Source organism: Budorcas taxicolor, chromosome 11 (assembly GCF_023091745.1).
Source record: "Budorcas taxicolor isolate Tak-1 chromosome 11, Takin1.1, whole genome shotgun sequence".
Lineage (NCBI taxonomy): Eukaryota > Metazoa > Chordata > Mammalia > Artiodactyla > Bovidae > Budorcas > Budorcas taxicolor.
In genome coordinates, this window is record NC_068920.1 from 70,102,861 (window position 1) to 70,118,404 (window position 15,544).

Genomic DNA, 15,544 nt, shown 5'->3' on the forward strand with positions numbered 1-15,544 from the left:
GTCCAGGGAGCAGGGAATAAATGAAGTCGAGGTGGAGACAAAGAGGAAAATGTGTGAAGACTTGAGGTTTTCATTATGTTGAGAAGCAGGAAGGAGGAGAGTCAGAGATTAGGACGTTATTTGTTAACATTTTGTTTTTTTCTAGAGATACAGACTCGCAGGATGTTAGAGCTTGAAGGAAACTTGGCGACTGTTTAGTCCAATCAACTCCATGCAGGCTTTCTTATTAATTCAGCAGCATTAGAATTTCTGTTATCTTCATAACAGATAAAGCTGATTGGAGAATTTGGTTTAGAATGAACAACCACAAGCAGGCTTCCTAACTCGTGCCCCAAGAATCAAACTTATCTTCGCGGCACTGGAAGACTTTACCTGCAGGACAAGAGTCTGTCCTGGGAAGCTTACTGCAAAGAGAGGAGGAGAGGAGGGCAACTCAGGCCTTCTCTGGTACAGGCAGGTCTCAGAAGGATCTGAGCCATGGCACACGCCTATTTTATTCCCTAAATTCATCAAGCTCATGAGCCATTCCTTATTCACTAAGTTGCTGTTGTTGTTCAGTTGATCAGCCGTGTCCAACTCTTTGTGACCCCATGGATTGCAGCACTCCAGGCTTCTCTGTCCTTCACTATCTCCCAGAGTTTGCTCAAATTCATGTCCGTTGAGTCAGTGCTGCTATCCCAACATCTCATCCTCTGTTGCCCCCTTCTCCTCTTGCCTTCAATCTTTGCCAGTATCAAGGTCTTTTCCAATGAGTCAGCTCTTCACATCAGGTAGCAAAAGTATTGGAGCTTCAGCTTCAGCAACAGTCCTTCCAGTGAATATTCAGGGTTAATTTCCTTTAGGATTGACTGGTTTGATCTCCTTGCAGTCCAAGGGACTCTCAAGAGTCTTCTCCAACACCACAGTTCAAAAGCATCAATTCTTTGGTGCTCAGCTCTCTTTATAGTCCAACTCTCACATCCATACATGACTACTGGAAAAACCATATCCTTGATAAGATGGACCTCTTTTGGCAAAGTGATGTCTCTGCTTTTTAATATGCTAAGTTTGTCAAAGCTTTCTTCCAAGGAGCAAGTGTCTTTTAATTTTGTGGCTGCAGTCACCATCTGCAGTGATTTTGGAGCCCCCCAAAATAAAGTCTGTCTTGGTTTCCATTGTTTCCCCATCTATGTGCTCTGAAGTGATGGGACCAGATGCCATGGTCTTAGTTTTCTGAATGTTGAGTTTTAAGCCAGCTTTCTCACTTTCATTTTTCACCTTCATCAAAAGGCTCTTCAGTTCTTCGCTTTCTGCCATTAGGGTGGTATCATCGGCATATCTGAGGTTATTGATATTTCTCCCAGCAGTCTTGATTCCAGCTTGTGATTCATCCAGCCCAGCATTTCACATAATGAACTCTGCATATAAATTAAATAAACAGGGTGACAATATACAACCTTGACATATTCCCTTCCCAATTTTGAACAAGTCTATTGTTCCACATCTCGTTCTAACTATTGCTCCTTAACCTGCAAACAGGTTTCTCAGGAGGCAGATAAGGTGGTCTGGTATTCCCATCTCTTTAAGAATTTTCCACAGTTTGTTGTGATCTACACAGTCAAGTGAGTAAAGAGGTAGAAAGGTGAGTGGAGAGTACTTTTCTCAAAGATACAAAAAAGACAGAAGTTCCTACTTTGTAGGGAAGAATAAAATAATTGGATGGGGAGAAACGAGTTCCCCTTAACAAGCTACCATTTATTAAGTACCAATTCTGCTCCAAGAAGACTGAAACCCAGAGAGGTGAAGGGTTATCTCAAGGTAACAGAGCTCTGGGGACAGAATAAAGTTCTTCAGATTCCTGATGTCGATACTTTGCCATTTCATACTTGTAATCACAGGAAGTCAGCTATGCAGATGACACCAGCCTCAGGGCAGAAAGTAATTTTGCATGGGCTTCCTCTAGCTGTGGCAAGCAGAGACTACTCTCTAAATGTGGTGCATGCGCTTCTCCTTGCTTGGCTTCTCTTGTCGCTAAGCATGGGCTCTACAGCGTGCGGGCTTCAGTAGCTGGCACAGGGACTCAGTAGTTCCAGCTCACAGCATTAGAGCTCAAGCTCAGTAGGTGTGGTACGTAGGCTTAGTTGCCCCACAGCATGTGGAATGCTCCCAGACCAGAGATGGAACTCGTGTCCCCTGCACTGGCAGGTGGGTTCTAACCACTGGACTGCCAGAGAAGCCCCACCTTGGAATATTTTATGAAGACTGTGGTAAAGATACATAAACATAAGTACACATGTCTATACAAAAACTCGTTGACCACAAGCACAAATTGCTGTAATTTTTAATCCCTAATCTAATAGCTGCAGGTTTAGGTACCTGCAATGTGATAAGATCCATTTTATTGCATCTCAGCAGTCCTCAAAGCTTTAATGACCCAATGGTTGAATATATTCAAGTGAGCTGTAATATTGGTGCCAGCCAGTTTTGCTCACTCCAGTATGCATTCCAGATACAAGCTTCTGCAGGGTCCTGGATGTGCTACTACCTGCCTATAAAGTGGGAGGCTGTGGGGCAGAACTGGGTCATCTCTGAGGTCCTTTAGACCTACCTCTAAGACAGAACTCAAAAGGATAGAAATTATGCAGAGAGATAAGCCAGCATTTCAAAATCCAGGCTGAAACAACACTGCCGTGTAAAACCACCAAGTTAAAATCTAAGAAGAAACTTGGAGCGAAGATGTCTGCCTATGATCCTGGGCACTCTGTTCAGACCCTGCACTACCCTGGTCTGTCAGCCAACCAGGCATCAGAAGCCTGCAGGAGTGTCCCTTCCCCCACCCTGGTCACATGGCTGGCCGCCACTGAGCCCCACAAGTCAATCTCCAATGCCCCAAATACTGTTCAGCCTGGAAATCACAGGGCGTCCTTCTCGCCACCCAACAGCAACAGAACAAGTAACTGGCCTCCCTGAAATTTGGATTGTGGTTTCCAGTGCTAAGAGCTTGAAGGTAAGTTTGCAGCATGGAGCTTTAGATAGTATACAAAGCTATGCAGATAAGGGGAAACATGCTTTACAGTATGACCAGAGTATTTAAGAGTGACCTTTACACATACTGAGGAGAAAAAGATGAGAGCTGAATAAATCCTCCAAATGAGCACTGAATATTTGCTTTTCCTTAAAAAAATTATAGTGCATGTCATCTTGGTGCCTTGAGTTCCTTGGTTTGGGGCACAAAACCTCACACCAAATGAACAGAAATGACAGGAGACTCATTCTTTCTGACATGCTGGTGAGTTCTTTTTTGTTCTCATGTGGTGAAACTGACTTCTTCTAGGCAAATAACTTTCTATTGTCTTTGCCAAAGTTACAAGACTGAGTGAAATATTTATGAAGTAAGCAAAAGCCCTGAGACTTGCCTCTTCCCCAGAAAACTATGGGAAAATAGATTGCATCTTTTAACGTAACATCTTGGGATAGAAACTGAATAATAGCTAGTCTACTTATATTGGACATGTCTGTTGTTAGGTTTTGGATAAACCTGGTTATGTTACTGGAAGTTTGCCTATGGATATTTTGTTTCTTGTTTTTCTTTCCTCTCCTGGGACATGCACATTTGGGGTCTGCTAAGCCCAGAGGCAACTGATAATCTATTGATTGTGAAGATGGCCTTTCTCTAGCTTCTAGCTTAGTTTTTTCAAAAGTCCAGTACGACCCCATGCCATTCTCGTCAATTCAGTTCACAAAAGAAACCCTGATGAGCCCTTGGAGAGGTCCTTTTCTTAAATACTTTGGGCTATCAGAGGGGTTCATTGGATCCCACGTTGGGCAAGTCCCATGTTCTTAGATATAAGGTCAAATGGCTTAGAATATGGGGTATGAGGAAAAGCTCCTAAAAGACTGATCTTTTTTTTTTTTTTAAAGGCTGACTTTTGATAAATGTGGCACAACCCTTTTTTATCGTTAGTTTTTTTTTCCTTCCGGAAACATGAATGTCTAACTTCAAGGATTTATTATCACATTTTGCCCTTCTTCCCTAATAAACTAGTTCTGTTTGTTTGCAGTGTCAAATGCAAATATCTGGAACAAAGTAGATTTGCTGGACTGATCTGATGCATCCTTGTGGAAGGGAGGTGGGGGTAGGGTTGGTGGTTGGGAGGTGGGAGATGGAGGGTGGGGTGAGGGGAGTGTTTAAATGGCAAGTGATTCAATCACCAGGGTTTTGAAGGTCAAAACACACTCTTGACCCCTAAGACTGGCTGTATCACCACCTCCTTGTGCCAGTGGACACGAAAGTTGTTTGGCAGGGACCTTGATGTTCACTGGTGTGGCACTCTGGTCCTTAGCCTTTCAGGCTTAAGGCATTGATTTGATCAGTAGGGTTTTTATTCTCAGGCTTCCCAGTTGTGATTGCATACTGGTGGCAGGAGCAGTGAAGTAGACTGGGGCCTTTAAGTGACATCAGACAGAAGAGAATTTAGTCTGATCCCTCACTGTAAAGCCATTCTCACTCCCAAAACAATCTATAAGCTAAAGATTGATGAGAAGATAATGGTGAGCTAGTTGCACAGTGGAGGGGCTGGTATAGGAAACACTGCTGTTACAAGCTCTTTCCCTAGCTACATGCTGGGACTGCTGTGTTCTAACACCATTCCTTTGGCAATGTATTGAGGTGGATTGTTGTACTGATTAATGCTGTTTGGATGCAAGTAACTAAAATCAACTGAAGTTTGTTGTTGTTCAGTTGCTGTTGTTGAGTCTTTGAGACCTATAGCACAGCGGGCTCCTGGTCCTTCACTATCTCCCAGAATTTCTCCAGTTCACTTCCATTGAGTCAGTGATACTATCTAACCATCTCAGCCTCTGCTTCCCCCTTCTTTTTGCCTTCAATCTTCCCAACATTGAAGAGAAAGGGGGCTTAGTATACAGCCATGGGGAAGTATGATGGTTGGGACCTAAGAAAAGGTCTGGAATTCAGAAGTGGAAGGCTCCTTTCAGACCCCCTCTATCTCTTGTTTCTTGGCTTGTATTTTTCCCTCCCCACCTCCATCTTTCCCTCCCTGTCTCTCTTCCTTTCTTGGGTCCCAGAATCAGATAATCCAATTTGATTCTTGGCTCCACCGTGCCTAGCTCTGTGACTCAGGAAAATTTACTTAATTTCCACTTCCAACGTATAATGTGGGGATCAAAATTATGTACCTCACTGAATTTTAGTCAGGGTTAAATGAGATTATGAAAACAAAAACATTTAGCAATCAATTAATATGTGTTATATGAAATGGTGGAGATAGAACTTCTGTTTCAAAGTTTAGGTCATGATTGGGAACTTTTATGATTAGCCAGGTAGCTGCCAATCAGAGCTCTAGTTAATCTAAACATTTTCCATATGGTCAACACTCTGCTTGAGTTGTTTTAAAAGGATGGCTTTCTTCAAAGATAATCTGGGACAGCCTGGGTTCTTCTACTTCTGTATTCTCCTGGAAGGGAGCTTCTCTCAAACTGTGAGGAAGCAGGATCCAGGACAGAGGAGGTGAGGAGGGAACGGTCTCAGCTAGAGCAGAACTGGAAGGTAGGCCTCTACCTGAATCTAAGCTACATTATGGCTCCATACTTCTGTGGCTCTGGAGAGTTTCCACCTCTGTTTGCATCTGTATTGCCCTTTTGATTTCATTTTTGCTTGGTTTCTAATCTGAAAATCCATAGACCGTGAAATATGAAAAACCATATTTTTAAAAACATGTTGGAAAATTCTTACTTCATTTGTATTATTCAGAAACTGTTGACTGTGTCGGAAAGCCAGCTCAAACATGAGAAAAAATAAAGGGAATTTATCAGCTCAACACAACTGAGAAGGCCAGTTCAGAATTAACTGACTTAGGTAGTTACAGTTTTACAACTTAGGGAGCTGCCTTTTTTATTTCTTTTTCTTGGGGATGGTTTTGATCACCATGTCCTGTGCAGTGTCATGAATCTCTGCCCATAGTTCTTCAGGCACTCTATCAGATCTAATCCCTTGAATCTATTTGTCACTTCCACTGTATAATGGTAAGAGATTTGACTTAGGTTATACCTGAATGGCCTAGTCGTTTTCCCTACTTTCTTCAATTTAATTCTGAATTTGGCAATAAGGAGTTCATGATCTGAGCTGCTGTCAACTCCCAGTCTTGTTTTTGCTGACTGTATAGAGCTTCTCCTTCTTCGGCTGCCAAGAATATAATCATTCTGATTGACCATCTGGTGATGTCCATGTGTCAAATGGTCTCTTGTGTTGTTGGAAGAGGGTGTTTGCTACGACCAGTGCATTCTCTTGGCAAAACTTTGTTAGCCTTTGCCCCGCTTCATTTTTTACTGCAAGGCCAAATTTGCCAGTTACTCCAGGTTATCTCTTGACTTCCTACTTTTGCATTCTAGTGCCCTATGATGAAAAGGACATCTCTTTTTGGTATTCGTTCTAGAAGGTCTTTTACGTCATCATAGAACCATTTGGCTCAGTCTGGCTCAGCTTCTTCAGCATTAGTTGTTGGGGCATAGACTTGGATTACTGTGATATTGAATGGTTTGCCTTGGAAAAGAACAGAGATCATTCTGTCATTTTTAAGATTGCAGCCAAGTACTGCGTTTTGGACTCTTTTGTTGCCTATGAGGGCTACTCCATTTCTTCTAAGTGATTCTTGCCCACAGTAATAGATATAATGGTCATCTGAATGAAATTTGCCCATTCTGGTCCATTTTAGCTCACTGATTTCTAAAATGTTGATGTTCATTCACTCTTGCCATCTCCTGTTTGACCACCTTCAATTTACCTTGATTCATGAACCTAATATTCCAGGTTCCTATGCAGTATTGTCGTTTACAGCATTGGACTTTACTTCCATCACCAGTCACATCCACAACTAGGCATTGTTTTTGCTTTGGTTCAGCCTCTTCATTCCTTTTGGAGCTGTTCTCCGCTCTTCCCCAGTAGCATAGGCAGCACCTACTGACCTGGAGAGTTCATCTTTCAATATCTGTTATGGTCTTGACAGACTGGAACCTGGGGACAGGAGTCGACAAAAAGAAGGTGAAGAAAAGAAGGACGCGGGGGACCCAAGTCTCTAGTGGAACAAGGGTACTTTATTCATGGCAGCGTGTGCTTATATATTGTTATACAAGGAAGCTTTAGGCAGAAAGATAAAGTTGAGCAAAAAACACCGAAACCAGACGCTTATCAACAGTAACTAAGGGAATAACAATCGTCACAGGGCCAGAAGACAATCCATATATTGGAAATAGAAATATGACTAAGTAGTTTTACAGAAAAGGAAAAAGGTTACTGAAGGGAACCCATGTATGTGTTTTGCCTCATGACCTGAGTCCTGAGAACTGTGTGCAGCTCTGCTCATTCCTGGTTTCCAGGAACTGATAAGGAACTGATAAAGAACCAAAGGCCCTTGAGAAACAGAAAACAACGTATAGGATTCCTTAAAATTAAATGTTCCCTGACAATTCCTCCTTTTTTATTATTTTTGTTAAAAAGGTCCTGAGCAGTGGAGTTTGTTTAATTTGAAAAATACTTGTTGAAAGGCATCGGTTCAGTTCAGTTCAGTTCAGTTCAGTTGCTCAATTGTGTCCGACTCTTTGCGACCCCATGAATCGCAGCACACCAGGCCTCCCTGTCCATTAGCAACTCCCAGAGTTTACCCAAACTCACGTCCATCGAGTTGGTGATGCCATCCAGCCATCTCATCCTCTGTCATCTCCTTCTCCTCCTGCTCCCAATCCCTCCCAGCATCAGAGTCTTCTCCAGTGAGTCAACTCTTCGCATGAGGTGGCCAAAGTGTTGGAGTTTCAGCTTCAGCATCAGTCCTTCTAATGAACACCCAGGACTGATCTCCTTTAGAATGGACTGGTTGGATCTGTTTGCAGTCCAAGGGACTCTCAAGAGTCTTCTTCAACATCACAGTTCAAAAGCATCAATTCTTTGGCACTCAGCTTTCTTCATAGTCCAACTCTCACATCCATACATGGCCATTGGAAAAACCACAGCCTTGACTAGATGGACCTTTGCTGGCAAAGTAATGTCTCTGCTTTGAATATGCTATCTAGGTTGGTCATAACTTTCCTTCCAAGGAGTAAGCGTCTTTTAATTTCATGGCTGCAATCACCATCTGCAGTGATTTTGGAGCCCCCCAAAATAAAGTCTGACACTCTTTCCACTGTTTCCCTATTTCCCATGAAGTGATGGGACCAAATGCCATGATCTTCGTTTTCTGAATGTTGAGCTTTAGCCAACTTTTCCACTCTCCTCTTTCACTTTCATCAAGAGGCTTTTTAGTTCCTCTTCACTTTCTGCCATAAGGGTAGTATCATCTGCATATCTGAGGTTACTGATATTTCTCCTGGAAATCTTGATTTCAGTTGTGCTTCCTCCAGCCCAGAGTTTCTCATGATGTACTCTGCATATAAGTTAAATAAGCAGGGTGACAATATACAGCCTTGACGTACTCCTTTTCCTGTTTGGAACCAGTCTGTTGTTCCATGTCCAGTTCTAACTGTTGCTTCCTGACCTACATACAGGTTTTTCAAGAGGCAGGTCAGGTGGTCTGATATTCCCATCTCTTTCAGAATTTTCCACAGTTTATTGTGATCCACACAGTCAAAGGCTTTGGCATAGTCAATAAAACAGAAATAGATGTTTTTCTGGAACTCTCTTGCTTTTTTGATGATCCAGTGGATGTTGGCAATTTGATCTCTGATTCCTCTGCCTTTTCTAAAACCAGCTTGAACATCTGGAAGTTTACGGTTCACGTATTGCTAAAGCCTGGCTTGGAGAATTTTGAGCATTACTTTACTAGCGTGTGAGATGAGTGCAATTGTGGGGTAGTTTGAGCATTCTTTGGCATTGCCTTTCTTTGGGATTGGAATGAAAACTGACCTTTTTCAGTCCTGTGGCCACTGCTGAGTTTTCCAAATTTGCTGGCCTATTGAGTGCAGCACTTTCACAGCATCATCTTTCAGGATTTGAAATAGCTCAACTGGAATTCCATCACCTCCACTAGCTTTGTTCATAGTGATGCTTTCTAAGGCCCACTTGACTTCACATTCCAGGGTGTCTGGCTCTAGGTGAGTGATCACACCATGGTGATTATCTGGATCGTGAAGATCTATTTTGTACAGTTCTTCTGTGTATTCTTGCCACTTCTTAATATCTTCTGCTTCTGTTAGTTCCAGACCATTTCTGTCCTTTATTGAGCCCATCTTTGCATGAAATATTCCCTTGGTATCTCTAATTTTCTTGAAGAGCTCTCTAGTCTTTCCCATTCTGTTGTTTTCCTCTATTTCTTTGCATTGGTATACAACAAATATAATTACCAGGACAATTACCAATGTTACAGCACCGGACCCAATACTATGAGTAATACTTTGGAACCATCTTCAAGAGTCTAGCCCAGATAATTGATCAACTAGCTGTTCAGCTAAAGTTTTCAAATTATTGGAAGAGGGCAGACTTTTAGAGAAAGTTTCAAAGATTTCTTTTTGTAATAATTGTGCATTTAGGGAAGCATTATCATGTATGTCTTGCAAATGAAATTTATTTGTTCCCAGATGTAGGCACTATAGTTGAACTGAACAGCAGTGACACAAAATTGAGTATAATTCCAATCACATTTTAATATTATTAGTTTTTGTAAATCTATTAATTGATTTCCAACCCATTTGATGGCTGTTTTTAGTTCCTGGATGCAGTGGAGTGGTTTAAAGCCCACGGTCACAGCAGACATCCTGGGAGTTGTGATTGCAAGTGTGTTGTTTGGGATGGGCTGGTGATCTTATTCCTGGTTACAGTGGTTCTTGCGTGGCTGCTGCCTTCCATGATCCTGTCGGTGTGAAGGAGGAGCTGTACTGAGGTGGTCCAGTACACCACTGAGGTGGTTATATATACTGAGGTGGTTTTCAGGAAACTCACGTTTTAAAAATAGATAATAGATACCTGATGTCAGCATTTGGATCTTCAAGTCGCTACTTAAGAATAGATTCTTGGGGGACTTCACCCTGGCTGTCCAGTGGTTAAGACTCTGAGTTTTCAGTGCAGGAGGTGTGGGTTCAATCTCTGGTTGGAGAATTAAGATCCCATGTGCTACGCCACACAGCCAAAAAAAAAAAAGATTCTTGGATTAAGTCTTCATTTCCTACCTCCTTGCACAAATCCTGAAGGGAGAAAACAGAAATCAGGATAAGTTTGAGATTCGGTTCCTTGGGTCCTCCTCCTTCAGACATGGACAGTAGACGTCATCCTGAAAGCCACAGAGCTAAACTCCCTCAGCTGGGAAACATCTTGCTTGAATTTCTCAGAAGCCAAAAATGTACTTATCTTCATTCCATACGTTCTGCGTTGACTTCACAGAGATTGAAACACACACTTTTATGGGAATGGCAAAATGCTAACAGGCTTGCACTTGTGTGAAAAACACCAAGTTGAACTACTTCCCGACAGCCCAAGCCTCTGAGGAGATGGTTGCTTTTGCAGGGGAGATGGTTGCTAGTCACAGTGTATGTTCTAGGAATGAGTTTTTGCCCTTCATGACATATAGGTGTTATACCTGTGTGAGCACATGGTAATGTCTGATGTTGAAATAAATAGACCTTTAGGATTCTTTGCAGGATTAAATTAGACCAGGTATATAAAGTGCCATTCACCACACTTACACGGAGAAGGCAATGGCAACCCTCTCCAGTACTCTTGCCTGGAAAAGCACAGGGACAGAGGAGCCTGGTAGGCTGCAGTCCATGGGGTTGCTAAGAGTCAGACACAACTGAGCGACTTCGCTTTCACTTTAGCTCCTGTATTTCATCTTGAATTTCCTCATCTATCTGTGCCTGAGTATGAGCATCTTTGGTCCAATTTTGAATAAAGTTTTGTGTTTGAATTGAGGTTTGTAAAGTGATGCCTGCGACAGCGGCAGCAGTATGAATGGCTATTAATCTCAAAATAGCAAGAATCAACCATCCAATGAATCGTTTAGATCGCCGGAGTAATTTAGTAAATAGTCGGGAGGCAAGTCCTGCCATGGGACGCTCTTTCTAGGGATTCATATTTCAAAGAAACAGAGGAATTAAGACAAGTGTACAATTTGTAATCTATACAAGTCACAAAACATAGAGTCTTATTAAATTGTAAGGTCTCTATAGCTATAACAAAAGGAAGAGGAACATAAGCTTGTATAAAATTTGAATGACTATAATGAAAGGAATAGTTATTATGCATTGAAGAGCAAGCCCAGCAGAGCCATACCAGCCACAGTCATGTCCGTCAGGGACCAGCGGTTGAAGTGCTCTTGGCCCTTTCGGCTCTCAGTTGCTGTATTGTTTTCTTAGAGTTCCACAAAAATGTCCCAGTCGCCATTCTCCTGGATCCAAGGCTCTAGGTGGTCATTTAGGTAAGTGGCCATCCAAGTCGTGACCTGACTTACCAATACCTGCATCTCCTTGACTATGCTTTTCATGCATAGTGCCCCACCAAAGGAGAAAAAGGCCACATTGCCACCCCAGTTCTCCCCATCCTGGAAGAGTTCATTTATTACCTGTTCAAAGCTCTGATATGTTGTCCCTGGGGTAATGTGGAGCTGGGACGTCAGGTCGCTGAATGTCTGTTGGTACCTCAATTCATACTCATTGCTTGCCTCCCTCAGGGCTTGCTTCACCACTGCCATGGGGATCATTTTCCCGGTGTCCAAGCTTCTGCTGTGACCAGTGGCTCCATTCACCACAGGGCTATCTGCCAGGTGCCAGGATGGGTTGCCACTGATGGCACTGGGGGTTTCCATATCTGATTCTGTCCCTTCTAGGGTCTCAGTTCTGTTCTCTTCCATATCACTAAACTGACTCCAGCTGTATCCTTTCTGGAAAAACTTGTAAGAGAGAAAGTCAACCACTAGTTCCCGGTTGCTCTGAGACATTTTTATAATAAGGATGGGTTCCACCAGTCTATTGTCTAAAATACCTGTAGTAAAAAAGGGGGTTAGGTATATAAGTCCAATAAGTATGATTAATTAACTCTGCTTGAGCGGGGGAAGCAAAAGCAAGCAATGCAAGCACAGCAACAAAATTACTTTCCAGATTCCGACACTTTTGTGGAACTCTACGAAAACAATATAGCAACTGAGAGCCAAAAGGGCCAAGAGCACTTCAATTCCGGATTCAGAGGATTCCCTGTTGAAAAACCAGATTTTTAGCTTGATTAGTAAGGGTTTTGTTTATCTCTAGGTAAGGAGATCATAAGGTTGATGACGCTGAGGGTGATGTTTCTTGGAGATTTTTAGAGTCACATGGTTTGTATTGGAATTTTTTCTTCCCGGGAATTTTGTTCCTTCTTTTTTATTTTTAACACCGGAGGCTCTCCTGGGGCAGATCTTCTGAAGAGGGAGCCAACTGATTTTCATTGGGTTTATCTGGAGAAATACAAGCATACCCTTTTCCCTGTAAGATTAATTTCCCAGATTTCCATTGTTTAGTTAGCCCATCTTGATACCAAATGGGCAGAGGAAGGGAAGTGTTTCAATTCCTAGAAATGTTTTTCTGCTTATGTCAAGATAACTCCTTGTGGTGAGTTTTAAAATTTTTTTAATAAATAAAGCTGTATTAACAATAGTTATAGGATTAAAGAATATCTTACGTTGCAATCTAGTAAAGTCTGCTTTGGATAGGGAAGATAGAATTGTTCCTGTGTATTCCACCTTTTTTAATTTTTTAATTTGTAGTTTCAGTGTGTGAAATGGGGGAAGTGTGATTCCTAATAACAGATTGTAATTCAAAAAAAAGTTGTTGAATAATAGATTGATTAGAATTTATGGTAGAAGTTTCTATATTTTTTAATATAAAGACTGAATATGAGGAGTCAGAAATTATATTAATAGGGTAAAGATGTAGGTGAATAACCTGAATAAGGGCATATAATTTGTTTTGTTGAGCAGAATGAAATTTAGTATAAAAGACTTTATATTTTTTAAGAGACCAAAATGAGGCTTTGGTGTTTTTAGTCCCAAGGCTATGGTTTTTCCTGTGGTCATGTATGGATGTGAGAGTTGGACTGTGAAGAAGGCTGAGCTCTGAAGAATTGATGCTTTTGAACTGTGGTGTTGGAGAAGACTCTTGAGAGTCCCTTGGACTGCAAGGAGATCCAGCCAGTCCATTCTAAAGGAGATCAGGCCTGGGATTTCTTTGGAAGGAATGATGCTAAAGCTGAAGCTCCAGTACTTTGGCCACCTCATGCGAAGAGTTGACTCATTGGAAAAGACTCTGATGCTGGGAGGGATTGGGGGCAGGAGGAGAAGGGGACGACAGAGGATGAGATGGCTGGATGGCATCACTGACTCAATGGACGTGAGTCTGAGTGAACTCTGGGAGTTGGTGATGGACAGGGAGGCCTGGCGTGCTGCGATTCATGGGGTTGCAAAGAGTCGGACACGACTAAGCGACTGAACTGAACTGATATAGAAAACATCAGCTGGAGGTATAGATTGTGATGTAACAATGTGAGAGATAATAAATTCAATATTTTTGAAGAAATTCCAAAGTTTATTAGAAGGGTAATGAAATGAAATTCTCTGAAATAGTCTAAGAAGGCTATTTGGAAATTGGTAGAAGTTTTTAATGTATTTTTAAATTGAGTTTCATCAATAGGCAATAAAATTTGGTGAGGATCAGAGCCAATTAAAGTCTTAGTTTTTTTTCTTATTGAATAATTATTAGAGCAATCAAATCAAGATAGGGCATAAGTGACTTTATCTCTCTAAAATAGGTACATATCCATTTTATTGGGTGTTCTTGTTGGGCAAGAAGTCTTGTGGGAGAATGGAGAGAGGGCAGTATAAACAACTCTAAAGGCAATTTGTCTAATATGGGTAAGAAATTGTTTTTGTAATTTATTTTGTATTAAACAGAGTTCTTTTTGTGTCTCTTGTGAAAGTGAACGAGGGCTATTTGAATCAGGATCTTCTTCCAAAGTATTAAATAAATTAGTCAGTTGATAATTTATAATGTCCAAAGAGGGTTTAATCCAGTAGTTGGGGAGTAATATGTTGTCTATTAACAACAGATTTTAAGTAATGGTAAGGTGTAGAGGTTTGAACTTTTTTAGGAGCAATAATTAATCTAGAATCTTTTAAGCATTGTTGAGTTATGTCAAATATCTGTTGAGTCTCTAAAATAGATGGAGCTGAAAACAATATATCATCCATATAATGAATAACAAGAAAGTCAGGAAATTGTTTTCTCACAGGTTCAAGGGCTTTGGCTACATAATACTGACACATGGTGGAAGAATGCGTCATTCCTTGAGGCAATACAGTCCATTGATATCACTTATGAGGCCTGATATGACTAGGAAAAGGAAGAGAGAAGGCAAATCTTTCTCGGTCTAGAGGGTGTAAAGGTATAGTAAAAAAGCAATCCTGTAAATCTGTAATAATAATAAGCCAGTTTTGAGGAATAGTGGTAGGTGATGGAATTTTTGGTTGTAATGTATCCACAGGTTTTATAGACGCATTAACTTTTTGAAGGTCTGTTCAGAGATGCCATTTGTTAGATTTTGTTTGTTTTATAAAAATGAGAGAATTTTAAGGGGAACAAGATTTCTCAATATGTTTTCATTTTAATTGTGTATCGATAAGTTTCTTAGCAGCCTTTAGTTTCTCTTTTGTAAGGGGCCATTATTTTGTCCAAATAGGCTCGTCACTCTTTCAAGTTATTTTAATAATTGCATTGTTTGTTAAGTGAGCCCCTAAGAAAAATGTGGAATATATATTTGAGCTTGTCATTGCATAAGTAAATCTCTTTTTATTAAATTAAGAGGTGCTTCTATCATGTAGGGTCGTAATCTTGTAGCTGGCCTTTTGGTCCCTCACATGGATATATTTGGACATGTTGATAAACTGCTTGTATTTTAGTTTAAGAAACTCTTGCAATTTGGCAAGAAATTTTCTGTATAGGCCAAGATTTGGGCCATAAACGTTTGGAGATAATAGTAATATCAGATCCAGTATCAAAAAGACCAGAAAAATTTTTGCCATTAATTTTGAGATTTATATTTGGTCGGGTATATTCAGATATAATTGATGTCCATAAGGATTGTTTTTGATCTGTACTGCCGAATCCACCTGTCCGCATACCATCAGAGGAATCAATAGAAATGTAAGGCAAAAGAAGTAATTGAGCAATTTTATCTCCCTTTTTTAATTGCCATAATATTTGAGATGACATTATAATTTGAATTTCTCCCTTATAATCAGAATCAAATAATCTAGGGTGAACAGTAATTTCTTTAGAAGTCAGACTAGATCGGCCAAGTAAAAGACCGAAGTTTTGTGGGAGTAAGGGTCCAAAAAGTCCAGTAGGTATTTTGAAGGGATTACTTGAGGAAAAAGGAGAAAATCATTTAAGGCTGGTATATGGATGGCAGCACTGCCGGATGTTGAGGGTTTGAGGGAAAAGATGGAGTTTGTCCCTGGAGTTCATTGATGGGGACCTGGGGAGTCCCCAGCTTGGAGTTTTTCAAAATAAGCTTTCCTTCAACATCATATTTAGACTGACA

General features: G+C 41.0%; 1 pseudogene; it reads right to left on the bottom strand.

Moving 5' to 3' along the window:
• Positions 1-11,213: 11,213 nt before the first annotated feature.
• LOC128055660 (bcl-2-like protein 1) lies at positions 11,214-11,912 on the bottom strand (annotated as a pseudogene).
• Positions 11,913-15,544: the final 3,632 nt, after the last annotated feature.